This window comes from Heterocephalus glaber, unplaced genomic scaffold, assembly GCF_053883595.1.
Source record: "Heterocephalus glaber isolate CG9 unplaced genomic scaffold, H.glaber_assembly_v1.0 deba00000896, whole genome shotgun sequence".
NCBI lineage: Eukaryota > Metazoa > Chordata > Mammalia > Rodentia > Bathyergidae > Heterocephalus > Heterocephalus glaber.
The window spans coordinates 503,324-518,855 of NW_028258170.1; the positions used below are offsets into that span (position 1 = coordinate 503,324).

Here is a 15,532-nt window from a genome sequence, read left to right on the forward strand (position 1 = left end):
ATTATTGATGATTATTGTGTCTTCACAAAGCAGTGGTAAGAATTCAACCTCACACAAAAGTTCTGTAACAGGAAGGAAGGCTAACTCTCAATTAACACTTAATAAAATATTTCAGCTTTACTATTATTTTTAACTTTCTTATTATTCTTCTCAAGAAAACACCTTACTTGACTATATATAACAAAGCAGGTATTTTCCCACTAAACATTACTAACTTTATGGTAATTTAAATCTAGGCCATTTAAATCTTTCTTCCCATTTTTTCTTTTAAAAATAAAAAATTAACTACACTAAAATGATAAAATATATTACAGGAATGTATCCTGTAGCAGAAGCCAGCCAGCCAAAAAAACCAGGATGCAGCTTCTGCTGCATTTTGGTGAGGCCTGAGGATTCCCAATTATACTCTCAGGTCTGTCAGTGAAGACTGGAGTCCTGTCCAATGCACGAGACATGAGGGGGCTCCATAGTAATAGGCTAACATAACTTATCCTGGCAGAATGTGTTGAGTCATAAAATTAGAATAAAATACTCAATGCACTGTAGTATAATAATTATGCAAACTTGAAAGTATACATCCAAATTGATTTTTCTCCCCCTCAAAAAAATAACTGGAGGAAACTACTGTTGTGCAGAGCAAACTGTAGCATCTTCAATTGCTTTATTTTATTATTTAAATTTTAATATTTTCTACTTTTTTCTAATGAATATATGCTATGTCTATAGTCAAGTCATTAATTTAAATGCAAAACATTTTTAGGTGAAAAATTTGATTGTACTATACTTCATAGTGTCAATTATAAAGAAAGTATGACTCAAAAAATTTCTTCTCTAGCTTCCTTGTCAAAAAATTCCTGATTAATCACACAAATGTACACATTATTCCTGGCAAGTTTATATAACTAGGTGTCAATTTAAAAAGTAAATAAATGAAGTTCAGCAGAAACTTGGAGCATCACATGAGAAGACGAAGTGTTTATGTTCTAAATGTGGGACTTCTAAGGGAAAAGACTAAATCTTTTGTTCAGTAAATTCTTGAACTTTTGTCCTTGGAATCTGGCCAAGAAATCTTCCCTGAAAATTGGTCCCTAAGGATGACCAAAGGCTGCAAGTGTTCTGAATGTACAGTATATGAGGCTGACTGGAAGGACAGGCACACACTGGTCTGTTTCCATTCACAGGTCTCCATCAGACTCTTTTCAGAGCAAACTTTGAGGTGACCTTTCCATCTGATCAAGACTGGAACAAAATTACTAGGGTAATACCGTTTACCTCAGAATAAAAATATGAATGCAGAAAAGCATAAAGATAAATTAGCTCTAGAAAAGCAAACAGATTACAATAATTTCCATCTCACTATGTGGTTTCCTGTGTTATTTCTGAGAATATTTTGTGCTTGACAAGTTTTTAAATAGACAACATTGGAAGACAATTTCTTCAGCAACTTTTGTGCACAGTAAGTACTATTCTGAGAATCAATAATGCAAAATAGGAAGAAAAGGTCCAAAGGGGTAGGGGTAGTGGGAGGGGCAGGGAAAAGGAAAGAAGGGAAAGAAATAATGATGAGAAATGAATAAAACGGAAATAAAGTCTTTGTAAATAGGGAAGGGTGGAGGGCATGAAGGGAGGGCTAGACATGGGGAAAAAATAAGAACCAAGATGCATTATGTAAAGGTACAATTCCCAATGAGTAATGTAATTGTGTTGTATACCTACAATGTACCAATAAAAGAATTTAATAAAAAAAGTATTATTCTGAGAACTAGAGTGTATTACACTAGATTAAATAAAGGGGATTTTATAATAAAAATGTAGATATATAACATTTGTATGTCACCATAAGTAATGCTAAATTAGCAGAAAAATCAATATTTTGTGAAATCAAACTATACAAGCAATGTACATATTCTGAAAATATAATATTGTGAAGGAAATTCATTTTGAATGAGCAAGTTAAAAAACACATTGCCACGAGAGATCAAGGTCCATACCACCTCTGACTGCTTCAAAAAAGATGGGAACAGGTTATTTCAGTGGACTGAAAAGTGTTCATTTACTCCACAGGAGAGACAGGAAACTCTTTTCCCCACAAATCTCTGTCTTCCTGTGTTAATTTCTGCCAGGGCTTTTATGTCCAGGTGACTCCAGGCTCTCTGCCTCCTTTTTCCAAGTTAAAGGAGACCTTGACCTCCTGGGTAGGTATCTGAATGTTCTTTTCAAGAAGTCATGATATTTTGTGAGATGGAGCATTAACTCTTTGTGCAGTCATTTGTGAAGGGACTGGAAAAGTATTCTTGCTCTCAGCCAGGGCAAGCAGGAGAATCAGACTATTTTTAAAAATCCAAAAGTTTGAAGATTGATTTTTCTGTCTGAGTTACTATATCTTCAGGATTTAATACTATTGTGATTCACCTAATCAGTATAATAAGTCACTGGGGGGAAATGGAATAGTGAATAAGACACTAACAATTGTTTTTAGCCTGGTCAATTATGTATCCTCATTCAGGAATGGTAAAACAAGTCCTAATCTGGAACACATATTATAAGTCTGTTATCAGAAGTAAAAATATCTAGGTACAATCAGTGGCAATATGTAACTGCTCTTTTTTTACATAAGTAATCTCTGTGCCTTCTTTCTAAAGTTAAGGATGTGGCTGTGTCCCTATGGTATAGTATTCTCCTGACAATTGAATGTGTTAATAATCAAAAGAGTTTAGAACAGCATCATTTTCATGCTAAAAACGGGTTGTAAACCTTTAATGTATATGAAACAAATGGCATTTTATAGCCATATCCATACATGGTTTTTGTATTTTTTTCACTCTTCTTCAAAATGGTTTTCATTAATTCCAAGAAGGCTATGAAAAATGGCGAGCAATTCACATAAATAAAAATACTTTTGGAGACAGGGTAATTTTTAAAATTTATAATTCAACAGATAAGTGCAGCAGGACATCATGGGTAGATGGAACTGCACCAGTGTGCCTGGCTTCATCCTCATGGGGCTGACAGACTCTGCAGAGGCAAAGCTGGTTCTCTCTGTGCTCTTTCTCCTGATTTACCTGATCACAGTGCTGGGGAACTCGGGGATGATATTGATCATTCGTCTGGATCCCCAGCTTCACACCCCCATGTACTTTTTTCTCACTCACCTGTCACTTCTCGACCTCTGCTACTCAAGTGTCATCACCCCTAAAACCTTAGAGAACTTACTGACTGCTACCAAGAGCATCTCCTTCCTGGGCTGCTTCACCCAGATGTTCTTTTTTATAGTTTTTGTTGCTGCTGAAGGTTTCCTTCTCTCCTCGATGGCCTATGATCGCTATGTAGCTATATGCAGCCCACTGCATTATCCAGTCATTATGTCCATGGGACTGTGCTGTGCCCTGCTCACTGGCTCCTATGTTATTGCCCTTGTATACTGCACTGTGATTATGGTTTCCATGAGCCAACTGAACTTCTGCAACTCTAATGTCATCCAGCACTTCTTTTGTGACACATCCCCAATTTTAGCCCTGTCCTGCAGTGACACTTCTGAGGTTGAAATCATTATATTCATTTGTGCTGGATCCAATTTATTGCTGTCCCTCATCACCATATGTGCAAGCTATGTATCCATCCTCTCCACTATCCTGACAATTAATTCCACTGCTGGAAAGAAAAAAACCTTCTCCACCTGCGCCTCCCATCTGCTGGGAGTCATCATCTTCTACAGTAGTACGATCTTTACTTACCTAAAACCAAAGTCTTCCTATTCCTTGGGAAGGGATCAGGTGGCTTCTGTGTTTTACACAATTGTGATCCCCATGCTGAACCCACTCATTTACAGTCTCAGAAACAAAGAGGTGAAGTATGCTGTCCTGAGAGTCCTTCAGAAGAGAGTGGGTTGTAGACAATTGAAATAACAGTGATGCCAGGCATTTACATTTACCCCCTTGTCTTTTGTTCTTCTCAGAAATTCTTTGTTCTCATTTTTAAAAATTTCATCTTTTTCTTTTCCCTTTCCAGATGCTCTTTACTTAACAAACTCATTCTTGGATATTTTGAGAGACAGATACATACAAATTCATTTTATATTTGTAATCATCAACTAAGTGTTAAATCTAAGGTGCAAAAAATCTGTGCTATTGAGGAAAACTTTTATGCAAAAAGAAAATTTTTGTAATTTTAAAAACTATGTCAATATAATATTTCTTCAAACCTCAATTTTAAAGTAATTTTACAATGAAAAAGCACTTCATTTTTCATATATTACTCCATTTGTAGTGATTTTCAGCAGCAAATTTTGGGACAATTGCTTTCAAGTCAAGATTACCACACTTAGATTCTACATCTGGGGCTTCTCTTGCAGTTGACAAACACTAGTTCACTGAAACAATAAGGTGCATTATGCACAACTGCATGATGTACAATAATTCCATGTCTCTCTCATCAGGAGGTGGACATAAATCTTTTAGGAGAATAAAATAAGTCTCAGCCATTATCACCAGAAGGATTGCATTCCTATAATATTTTGACATAAAAACATTACATATTTATGAATAGTGTTCCTTTATGTTTCACAAATCTCTTTTATTGAATTTAATTTATAAACTAACAAATAGTTGAAATATAGGGCAGCAGTTCCCACTTTAGGATTAGGTAATATATAGAAGTAGAATTAAGTTATAGGAAAGTGATATATCTTAATGTTGAAGACAATTTTAAAAATGATGATTATATGTAAAAGAGAAATACATATCCATTGTTGCCTGTTTTGTGCATGTTTTTTTATCAGTGGTTATTATTATATGTCTATATATATTTACCACAATTCCTGTCATTTCTTGTATAATCTTTGCCACTTTCTTTATTCACCTTGAAGTTTACTATCTAATAACCTCTGTGTAATTAAAACATGTAAGATTACCATGTACTCAGCATATGAGAAAAATAACTACTTTCATTTTATAGAGCTTTGAACCTGAAACGTAGTGAATTTACCAATTTGAAAGTCAGTGAGCAAAAACAGCTCTTTGGTGTGTTCCTGTGAGCCATGTGGAGACCAAATCTTTCAGTGACATGACAATGAGCTTCAACCGCTTGCTTATTTGGCTTACTCCTGATGTCTTCAGGTTCATAGTATTCTTTCAAAATAAATTAGTGATTATCACATTTGCATCATATGTTATAGTTTTAAAGTAAACCTGTTACAAAAGAAATAATTGACAACGAATTTACAATATATGACCGTCCATAAGATTAGATTAAGAAGAGGGATAAAAATCTCCTATTTTAAAAATATTTTATCTCTACACTTATAATGTTCATTTAAAAATTCTGTTTGATATCTTGAGGTTAGTGTATAATGTATAGTTCCATTTCCCAAGTAAGCTACTTTATTTGAACTAGTTCAAGAATAATTACATTGATTGTTTTACTCCAAAAATGTGATTATAGAAAGAACTATATTTTGAAATTAGGATCACATTGTGTAAAATCTATTTCATCATTTTAGGTTGCTAAAGAGCAACATTTAAGAATTAAGGTTTTTTAAAGAATTTAAGATTTATCAATGATTTAATAGTTTAAGACTTAATTATTTTATCCAAATAGTTTAAGAGGTTATATACTAATATTTTCAAATCAGTGACAAAATTATAACTTAATCACTTATTTGTATTTTCATGATTTAGAAAATATATTCCATCAGTTTTTCTTGGCAAACCCATCCACAGAATGTATGACCTTGTAGACAACATTTAAGTTAAAGAAATTCTTTCCTTTTAGTTAAATTAAAGCTGATTTGCTTTCTTTGTTATGTGGGGTGGCAAAGATTTATATTATGTTATTACAGAAACCTACTGTTATCTATTGATCTATAGGTGTCATCTTGATTAACCTGATTGGCTCATTGGCATTGGATCACCATGCAATGAGGAGCAAGTGCTGGGTATATGAGGAACTTGGGCCATTGTTCAGGATCTGTGCACAGATTATGCAGATACTCTTTCTTACTGTCACTTTCATTCTCAATACAGAGGATATTGAAGTGTCAGGAGTGCCCTGACAAGGAGGAATAATAAGGGTATGTGTGTGTGTAATTATATTATAATTAAAACTACTGTTTTGGTAGATATAGGGTGTTACTGTGTTTGGTCATTTACAGTCAGTGCCAGTGTTGTTTTATGTGGTTTTCTAACTGTTGAGTCTTGGGACATGCACCCCAAAGCTTTGCTGTTTGAATAGTTCATTGGAATATTGAACTACTGAATATTAAAATATTGAATATTGAATAAGCCACAAGGGGTTAAGGGAATAAAGTTTAGAAGGAAAAACAGAAACACTTTATTTGCAAGAGAGGAGGCTAGAAGGGAGATTACAAATGCTACCCTGTGAGAAGTAGGTAGGGGGCTTGAGAAAGGCTAATACCTGTGAACCTTTGTCTTCAGCTTTCTTTAATCAAAATGATTCTCTCTCCCAGGCCCATATCTGTAACTTGTCACAACCTGATTGGTTCTCTGGACTGGCATAGGTGGATCCCAGGCCCTGAACCCTACCCTGAGGTTCCACTGTCTACATGCACATTCCTAGATGGGCCAGCTTGTCTTTATCAAGGTCTTGTCTCTAGAATTTATATGTTGGTTAGAAGGAACTTTACATACAAGGTCTCATTAGTGATTACATATGTAGGGCAGTAATATATTGTCACTAGAGTGTATATATATGTATGTATATATGTGTATATATGTGTGTATATATATGTATATATATACATACATATATATGTATATATATGTATGTATATACGTGTGTGTGTGTGTGTGTTATGTAGGCCCCTCTCCCTTTCAACTCCATGGAGTTTTACTGTAGGCGGGTAGAGGGGGCTAACCTGGATATGGCACCTGCTATCTGCCTCAGTGCTGTGTTTTTCCTGCTCTCCATTGTCTTGTTAATTGCTCTCTCCGGTAAAGCTTTATCACTTGCTAATCAGGATTAACCAGAAAACCTAATGAGTCCTTTCCCTGCCTATGGACCCATACATAACATTTGTCAGATACATGCATCTGCTAGTTTATTAATTAGGTTCAACCTCCCTACATTTTTTCTCTCTTTTTTTATCTATAATACCTTCTATTACCTTTTTTATTTCTTCTATTCTCATATTCCCTCAAACATTTCCTCCTTCCCTTTTTCTTTTGCATAAATAATCTCATGAATGCCTATTTTCCTCATTTTCCACCTTGTTACTCTACCTTTCTATTCCTGAGTAGTGAATTTTGCAAAGAAGTTTTAAATTAAATGTTCATATATGGTGTGTTCATCAGATATTGACATTATTGGTGGTTGTTATGACCTCAAAAATGTGCTAAGAACTCAAACTCATGCCAAAGTTGAAAACCAAGCATTAGACCTCATGCTTTCATGCTGATACATCACAGCCTAAGATACATCACAACAACAAACCACTTACTCAAAAGATCTCTACACAACAGTTCTTCCACTCTCCACTCCCGGTGATCTTCAAACTTCAACAATCACACACACACACGCACACACACACACACACACACACACACACACAGACACACACAGAGACACACAATGAATCATCAGAAAAAAAGGAAAAATGTTTCCCAAATTCATAATTTCCTTCCAAAAATTGATTCCATTGATATTACAGTGGAAGAAATTTCAAATGATTTATAAAAATGATAGTGAAAATGATCAATGATAGCAAAGATGGTGCAAATAAGAAGTGTAATTAATGAAATACTTAAATATTTCCTGAGGTCATAGAAGGTACAATAGAGAACTGAGTGAATCAAGGAGGAAAACATGGTACAATATATGATAGACTGCATTACTAAAAATAGAAATTCTGGAAAATGAATTTAAGATACATTACAAGTCAATCCTTCAGTAGTCAATAATTGAACTAAGTTAAAGTAACAAACAAAACAATCCAGCAGGCAGGCAGGACTGATATTTAAACTCTAGGCACTCAGAGGCTGAACATGCCAACCCTTTTTCCCCAGGGACTTTGTCCTTATGGGAAGGGAGGCAGAGGCTGGCAATAATTAAACTAATTTGAACTAATAAACAAAACAAGTCAGCAGGCAAGATGGAAATGTAAACCAAACACAAGTGAGAATCTTGTTCTCATTCCAAAACAAATGAGGACTCTATCCACCTAGAGAAGTGGCCAGGCCCTCCTTCTGCCCAAACATGGCAGGTTTAAACAGATAACAAACAACTGGGGTGTCCTGGTGGTCTTACCTTATCCAATGACTATGTGGGATGAAACTCAACCCATGTCCTCTTTCCTTCTGGTTCTTAGGGAACTGCAAGTGGTAGAGAGAGCAACCCAGGTGCTCTGAGGCGACACAGAATAATCCCCGAGGGTGCACCTACCCATCTAGTTCTCTGGGGAAATCTTTGCTCCTCCTGCAAAGGCTTTGAGTGTGACTTTAAACTTATCAGCATAGTCAATCTTTCTACCCAATGCACCAAGATACTGTAGCAAATATATCTCACAGTGTTGTAGCTCTAGGTGGTATAAAAGAGTCATGCCAAGAAGAAACCATCACACACACTGGAAGTTGCAAGCAGGTTTACTTCCCTACCTGACTGATTGGGGACTTCTCCACAAAACAATCAGTCCCACCTGGCTGCTGAACAGAGTTTATATAGATTTCAGAATAGAGGGGTGAGGATACAGTGGCCAGACAGTTAACATTAGTTCACTGGGTGACATAGATACATTCAGTTTATACAATTCAATAGAAAGGTACACTAGGATCCAACTTCTTTATATATCAAGGAAGCAGGGGTCAGAGAAACTCTACTGAAAACAAAGGACAATGAAAGAAAACATGTTGGGCAAGCCTGAGTGAGACCTGGACATGCTTTAGGTATGGGAGTTGTTAGACCTAGGAGGAGATTTTTGTCTGCTACCTGATTACCTGCAGCACAGGATTGTTCTGGTCAGAAATCATTTCCTGGTTCAGTTTTATTGCAGGTTTTTACAACTTAGGTGTGAATGGAACCTCTCTTATACATTGCTATTAAGTTGAGAATATTTTCTATGTGTAATACCAGATTTACTGAAGCACTATCAACTTATATTTTTGAGACTCTATTCTATTAACTCATGCCAAAAATATGTAAACCCTGCATGTCCCAATGAATGCTGTGACTTATCAAATCCAGTAGAAATCATTTCTATAAAGTATTTTGTATATATTAATTTTCTGTCTTCTGTCATTGAGTTAGTGAAGATCTTCAATATCAAAGTGAAAAAATCAGGCAATTTTTATATTTCTTTAAAATAAGTAATCAAACACAGAAGCTCTGTTGCTAGGCAACAGAGCTTCTGTTAACTGTTAATTTGGACATCATTCTACAGAGGTATGTGACATTGAGCGAAGCATTTAAAAATTTTATATATTGTTTTCTCATCTGGGATACAATGAAATAGTACAAATATTTCATGGAGATATAACCACAGAAAGTATAGGCATTGATAAAATTGTTCAGTAGCTAATAAGAGGCATAGATATGCACATTATTACTGTTGAAAGGGAGGAAATTTTCCTCATTGTCTTAGGAAATCTTGTTAGTTATGAAAATGTTAAAACAAAGACAATTTAACTATGATGAGTATGCTAATTTATTCCATAAATTTTACACAACAAGAGGCTAAAAATGGCAAGGCTAAGGCCAACATCCCTTACAATTCACTTTGGAGTATTTTTAATTGGTACATATAAATATTGATCATTTTAATTACCCTAGCTCTCCTGCCCTCTGCTTTCTTACTATTCCCTGATTCCCTGTCCCATCACCCCAAAATTATTTTATATTATTTCATATTTTTCCTCTCTCTTCTCTCTCTGTTTCCCTCCCCCCCTCTCTCTTTCTGTCTGAGACAGGGCCTCACTACATAGTTTTGTTTAGGACATGGACTCACGATGGCAGCCACTGGACATGATCCTCCTAACCCTAAGTCTGGAGTGCTTAGATTAGACTGATGTCACCATGCCTACATCTAGCTTTTCTTCCTTTTCATGATGGGGGACCATTTAACAAAATGTGTTGCTATGTTGTCCAGGTTCACCTCAAACTTGTTATCTTCGTGTCTCAGTTTTCCATGTGCTGTGATTACAGAAATGCACCAATCTGTCTTGCTTTTCTTTGATTTGCTCTTCACATTATTTATATTGAGTTTTTCATATAATAGAAGTCATGAAGTTGAAGATATTTGTTCAAGTCAGCAGATTCTCAGCATTGTGAGGAGATTACATAGCCACAGGGTCACTAGGTTAGGACACAAGAGAGCTACCAATCAGGTAAAATTCAGATATATGGTATTTAAAAAGAGGAGTAACTGAAGTACTTCACAGGCACAGAATAAATGGTTGCTCAGTGTGGAGGAGAATTTGCCCTTGCTCATGCTGATAAGAGAGAAACCTCCCCATATTATAAGTGTCAACTATGCTACAGAGATAGAGCCTGAGAAGGAGACCTGAGTTGACACTAGCAAGTAGGAAGGTAGTGGTGCTTCTCAGTATTTCCCTGTGCAGTGAGACAGCCTTGGGTCTGGTGCCATCTTGGAAGCCCCCTTTCCCTCTGTCTAATTAGGACAAGCAGGAGAAGAAATTGGACAACACTCATGCTGAGAGGTATCTGGAATAACTTTTCTATTTTGGTAGGTGGAGTAGGAGATCAGACACCCCCACATGTCCTGGTCTTCAAGATGCAACAGGCACTTATCACAAGACAGACAGTGAGACCCTCTTAATAGTTAGGTTGGAGCCCAAAGAAGGTCAGTTGGGACATAAAAGAGTGAAATCAAGGGACTGAGGAAAATGGCCTTCTGCCTAGCTGTCTGGAGAGCAGACACCAGGGTAGGAAATTCTCCATGGAGTGAGAAAGGGAGCAAGAGCCCAGCTGGTGTTGAGCATATCTAGCCCAGTGAAGGGAAACAGCAGAACACAAAAGGCCAGGATATGGAAAACAAGGTGCTCTGAACACTGCTGCAGGCCAGAGCTCAGGCACAGGAGGATTTGTGGGAGGTGGGAGTCTGAGGCTGGGAGCAGGGCTGCAGAGAAGTGAGGAAGGGAAGGAGTGTTCAGCTCCATATCTCAGTGAACACCCTGATGTCCCAGGTTGTCTGCTCTGCTTGGAGGCTGTCAGAATAACCAGGGAAGCTCATAGACACTGGGCATCCAAGCATCTGGGAGTCAGGTCTGGGAACTGAGGCACTGGGGCCAGGGTTGGGACCTGCACACAGAGTATGCAGACACCATGCTTCCCCCTCATGCTGGCTTTGAACAGCAGAGGGGATGAGAGCAGCTGTGGTCCAGGTTCCCCAAGTGCAAACCTGGCAGAGGACAGAGGTCACCACGGAGGGCAGGGCTCAGCTCCAGACTGCAGTAAATGGCCTCTCTCACCTGGACAGAGGCTAAGAGACACAGGGAAAGACAACATGATTTCCATGTTGCTCCTTCTATTAGGCCCTGTCCCACAGTGGCATTCTAGAGGAAATACTGGTCCCCAGTCCAGATGCCCCTCAATCAGGCAGAATCACCATGTGTGTGATTTTGTAAGCATTATGCTATTGTGTGTGCACCTACAAGGTCTTACCTTGTTTTATTAGATTCTTTCCTGTCAGGGTTTTTTCCACAGGCTTTCTAACATTCTAGCACACAGGTATCTGTTAATTCTTTAGTTGGTTCCACTCTCCCCTACTTCTCTCCCTTTTCATTATTATTCGCCTCCTTTCTGTTCTTTATTCCTTCTCCTCCCATAACTCTTGAGTATCCCCTCCTTCCTATATATATATATAGAGGGAGAGAGAGAGAGAGAGAGAGAGTCATTAAGGCCTTTATCCCCTAACCCTACCCACCTAATTCTTCCCTCCTCCCTTCTGATCCTAAATTAGAAAATATGTTGGAGAAGGGCTCAAAGAAATTCTTAATTATATGTTGGTGAATGATTTGTTCTTTGGATATTGACATTAATGATGATTATTCTGTTTTCATAAAGCAGTGCTAAAAATTCAACCTCATAGAAAAGTTCTGCAACAAGGCCCTAAACCTTGCCCTCAATTACCCCTTCATAATGTCCTTGAGCTTTAATATTATGTTTAATTTCTTGTTATTCTTCTCAAGACAACATCTTACATGACTATATATAAACAAGCAGATATTTTTCCACTAATCCTTATCAATTTTATGGGAGTATCTAGGCTGATTATGTCCTTCTACTTATTTTTGTTTTATAAAATAAAAAAATCAGGTACACTTAAATGATAAAATATATTACATGAATGTAATCTGTAGATGAAGTCAGGCAGACAGAAAAACCAGAATGTAGGTTCTGCCTTACTCCTGTGTGGCCTGAGGATGCGTATTTGTCTTCTCAGTTCTGTTAGTAAGACTGGAGTCCTGTCTAATGCATGAGACATGGGTGGGGGGCTCCTTAGTATTAGGCTAACATGACTGGTCCTGGCAGAATATATTCTGTCATAAAAAAACTAGGATAAAATACTCAATGCACTGTACTCTAATAATTATGCAAACTTAAAAGTACATATCCAAATTATTTTTTTCTCACAAATAGTAAAATACTGAAGGGAATTACTATTATGAAAACAAAATGTAATGTCTTGAATTGGTTTATTCTCTTCTTTGAATTTTAAGTTTTTTAAATTTTTAAAAAGAATAAGCATTATATTTATGTCCATGTCATTCACTTTAGTATAAAACATTTCCAAGGGAAAAATTTTATTATTCCATCCTTCATAGTGTCAACTGTAAAGAAAGTATGACTCAAGAAATTTCTTCTCTAACTTCCTAGCCCAATAACTCCTGATTAATCACACAACTGTAAACATTATTCCTGGTAAATTTACATAATGCTGTGTCAAATTAAAGAGTAAGTAAATGAAGTTCAGCAGAAACTAAGAGCATCACGTGATGAGGTGAAGTGTTTTGGTCTGAATGTGAGACTTCTAAGGGAAAAGATGAAAATTTGTGCTCATTAAATCCTTGAACTTTTCTCCTTGGAATCAGGCCAAGGAATCTTCCCTAGAAATTGCTCCCCAAGGATGACCAAATGCTGCAGTGTTCTGAATGTGCATTATATAAGGCCGACTGGGAGGAGAGGCACACACTGGTCTGTTTCCATTCACAGGTCTCCCTCAGACTCTTTTCAGAGGAAACTTCAGGGCTTGAACAAAATTTCTAGGGTGATACAGTTTACTTCAGAATAAAAAGATGAATGCAGAAAAACATAATGATAAATTATCCCTAGAAAAGCAAACAAATTACAGTATTCAGTTCACTATATGATTTCCTACTTTATTTCTGAGAACATTTTGTGCATGAAAAATTTCTAAACAGACAACATTGGAAGACAATTTTTTCAGCAACTTTAGTGGAGAGTAAGTAGCATTCTGAGAACAGGAGGGGATTATACTAGATAAAATAAAGGGGGTTTTATGAAAAAAATATGTACACACATATCATTTGGGCTTCACCATAAGAAATGTTAAGGTTTTCAGAAAAAAGAATATAGAGTTTGTGAAATCAATGTGTTCAAGCAATGTACATATTCTAAAATATAATTTTTTTAGGAAAATTGATTTTGACTGGGAAGTCAAAATGTACATTGTTACCAGAGCTGAAGGTCCATTCTGCCTCTGGCTGCCTCAACAAAGGTGGGGAAAAGTCATTTTGGTGGAAAGAACAGGGTTTCTTTACTCCACAGGAGAGACAGGAGCCTCTACTCCCCACAAATCTCTGTCTACCTGTGTTAATTTCTGCCAGGGCTTTCATGTTCAGGTGAACCCAAGCTCCTCGCCTCCCATTTCCAAGTAAAAGCAGACCTTCACCTAGTGGGGTGGTATCTGAATATTCTTCTCAGGCAGTAACGGTATTTCTGAGACTTAGCAGTAATTCTCTGTGCAGTCATTTGAGTGGGAGCAGGAAAAGAATTCCTGCTCTCGGCCAGGGGAATCTGGAGAAGCAGCCTATTTTTAAAAATCCAAAGGTTTTAAAGATTGATTTTTCTGTCTGTGTTACTATGTCTTCAGGAATTTAATATTATCGTGATTCACTTAATTCCCCAGACAGAAATTACTTTAATTAGTATAAGTCATTGGGAACAAAAGGACAATGAATACGACACTAAAAATAATTTTTAGCATGGTCTATTATAGATCTGCATTCAGGATTGGTAAAAGGAATCCTGATCAGGACCACAGTATTGTAAGTCTGTTATAAGAAGAAAAATATTTAGGTAGAATCAGAGGCAATATGTAACTGCTGTTTTTTGCATAAGTAATCTGTGTGCCCTTTTCCCAAAGTTAAGGGTGTTGGTAAGTGTCCTTATGCTATAATATTTAGTGAGAATTGAATGTGTTAATAACTGAAACAGATTAGAATAGCATTGGTTTCATGTTACAAACAGGATATAACTCTTTAACGTATAAGAAAGAAATGGCATTTTATAGCCATATGTACACCTGGTGATTGTATTTTATCACTCTTCTTCAAAATAGTTTTCATTAATTTCTAGGAAGGGTATAAAAATACTGAGGAATTCACATAAATGAAAATATTTTTGGAGACAGGGTAAGTTTTAAAATTTATTGTTCAACAGATAGGTGCAGCAGGAAACCATGGATAGGTGGAACTTGACCAGTGTGCCTGACTTCATCCTCATGGGGCTGACAGACTCTGCAGAGACACAGCTGATCCTCTCCATGCTCTTTCTCCTGATTTACCTGATCACAGTGCTGGGGAGTGGAGGAATGATACTGATCATTTGCCTGGATCCCCAGCTTCACACCCCCATGTACTTTTTTCTCACTCACCTATCATTTCTTGACCTCAGCTACTCAAGTGTCATCACCCCTAAAACCTTACAGAACTTACTGACTTCCACCAAGAGCATCTCCTTCAAGGGCTGCTTCACCCAGATGTTCTTTTTTGGTTTCTTCCTTTCTGCTGAATTTTTCCTTCTCTCCTCCATGGGCTATGATCGCTATGTAGCTATCTGCAGCCCACTGCACTATCCAGTCATTATGTCCCCAAAACTGTGTTGTACCCTGCTCTCTGGCTGCTATGTTATTGCCTTTGTATATTGCACTGTGGTTACAGTTTCAGTGAACCAACTGCACTTCTGCAAGTCTAATGTCATCCAGCACTACTTCTGTGACACAACACCAGTTTTATCCCTCTCCTGCAGTAACACTTCTGAGGTTGAAATTATTATATTCATTTGTGCTGGATCCAATTTAGGGTTGTCCCTCATCACCATTTCTGGATCCTATCTGTCCATCCTCTCAACTATTCTGAAAATTCATTCTGCTGCTGGAAAGAAAAAGCCTTCTCAACCTGTGCCTCCCGTCTCCTAGGAGTCACCATCTTCTATGGCATTATGATCTTTACTTACCTAAAACCGATGACGTCCTATTCCATGGGAAGGGATCAGGTGGCTTCTGTGTTTTACACAATTGTGATTCCCATGCTGAGCCCTCTCA

The 15,532-nt window shown here is 37.1% G+C and overlaps 1 long non-coding RNA gene across 1 annotated transcript in view; it reads left to right on the forward strand.

The window, feature by feature from the left end:
• The first annotated feature begins 1,157 nt into the window (after positions 1-1,157).
• LOC147828850 (uncharacterized) overlaps positions 1,158-15,532 on the forward strand; it is a 53,493-nt gene continuing 39,118 nt past the window's right edge. The window contains exon 1 of the long non-coding RNA XR_015449995.1: positions 1,158-1,456. This is a non-coding gene — a long non-coding RNA (uncharacterized LOC147828850). The remainder of the gene's footprint in view (positions 1,457-15,532) is intronic.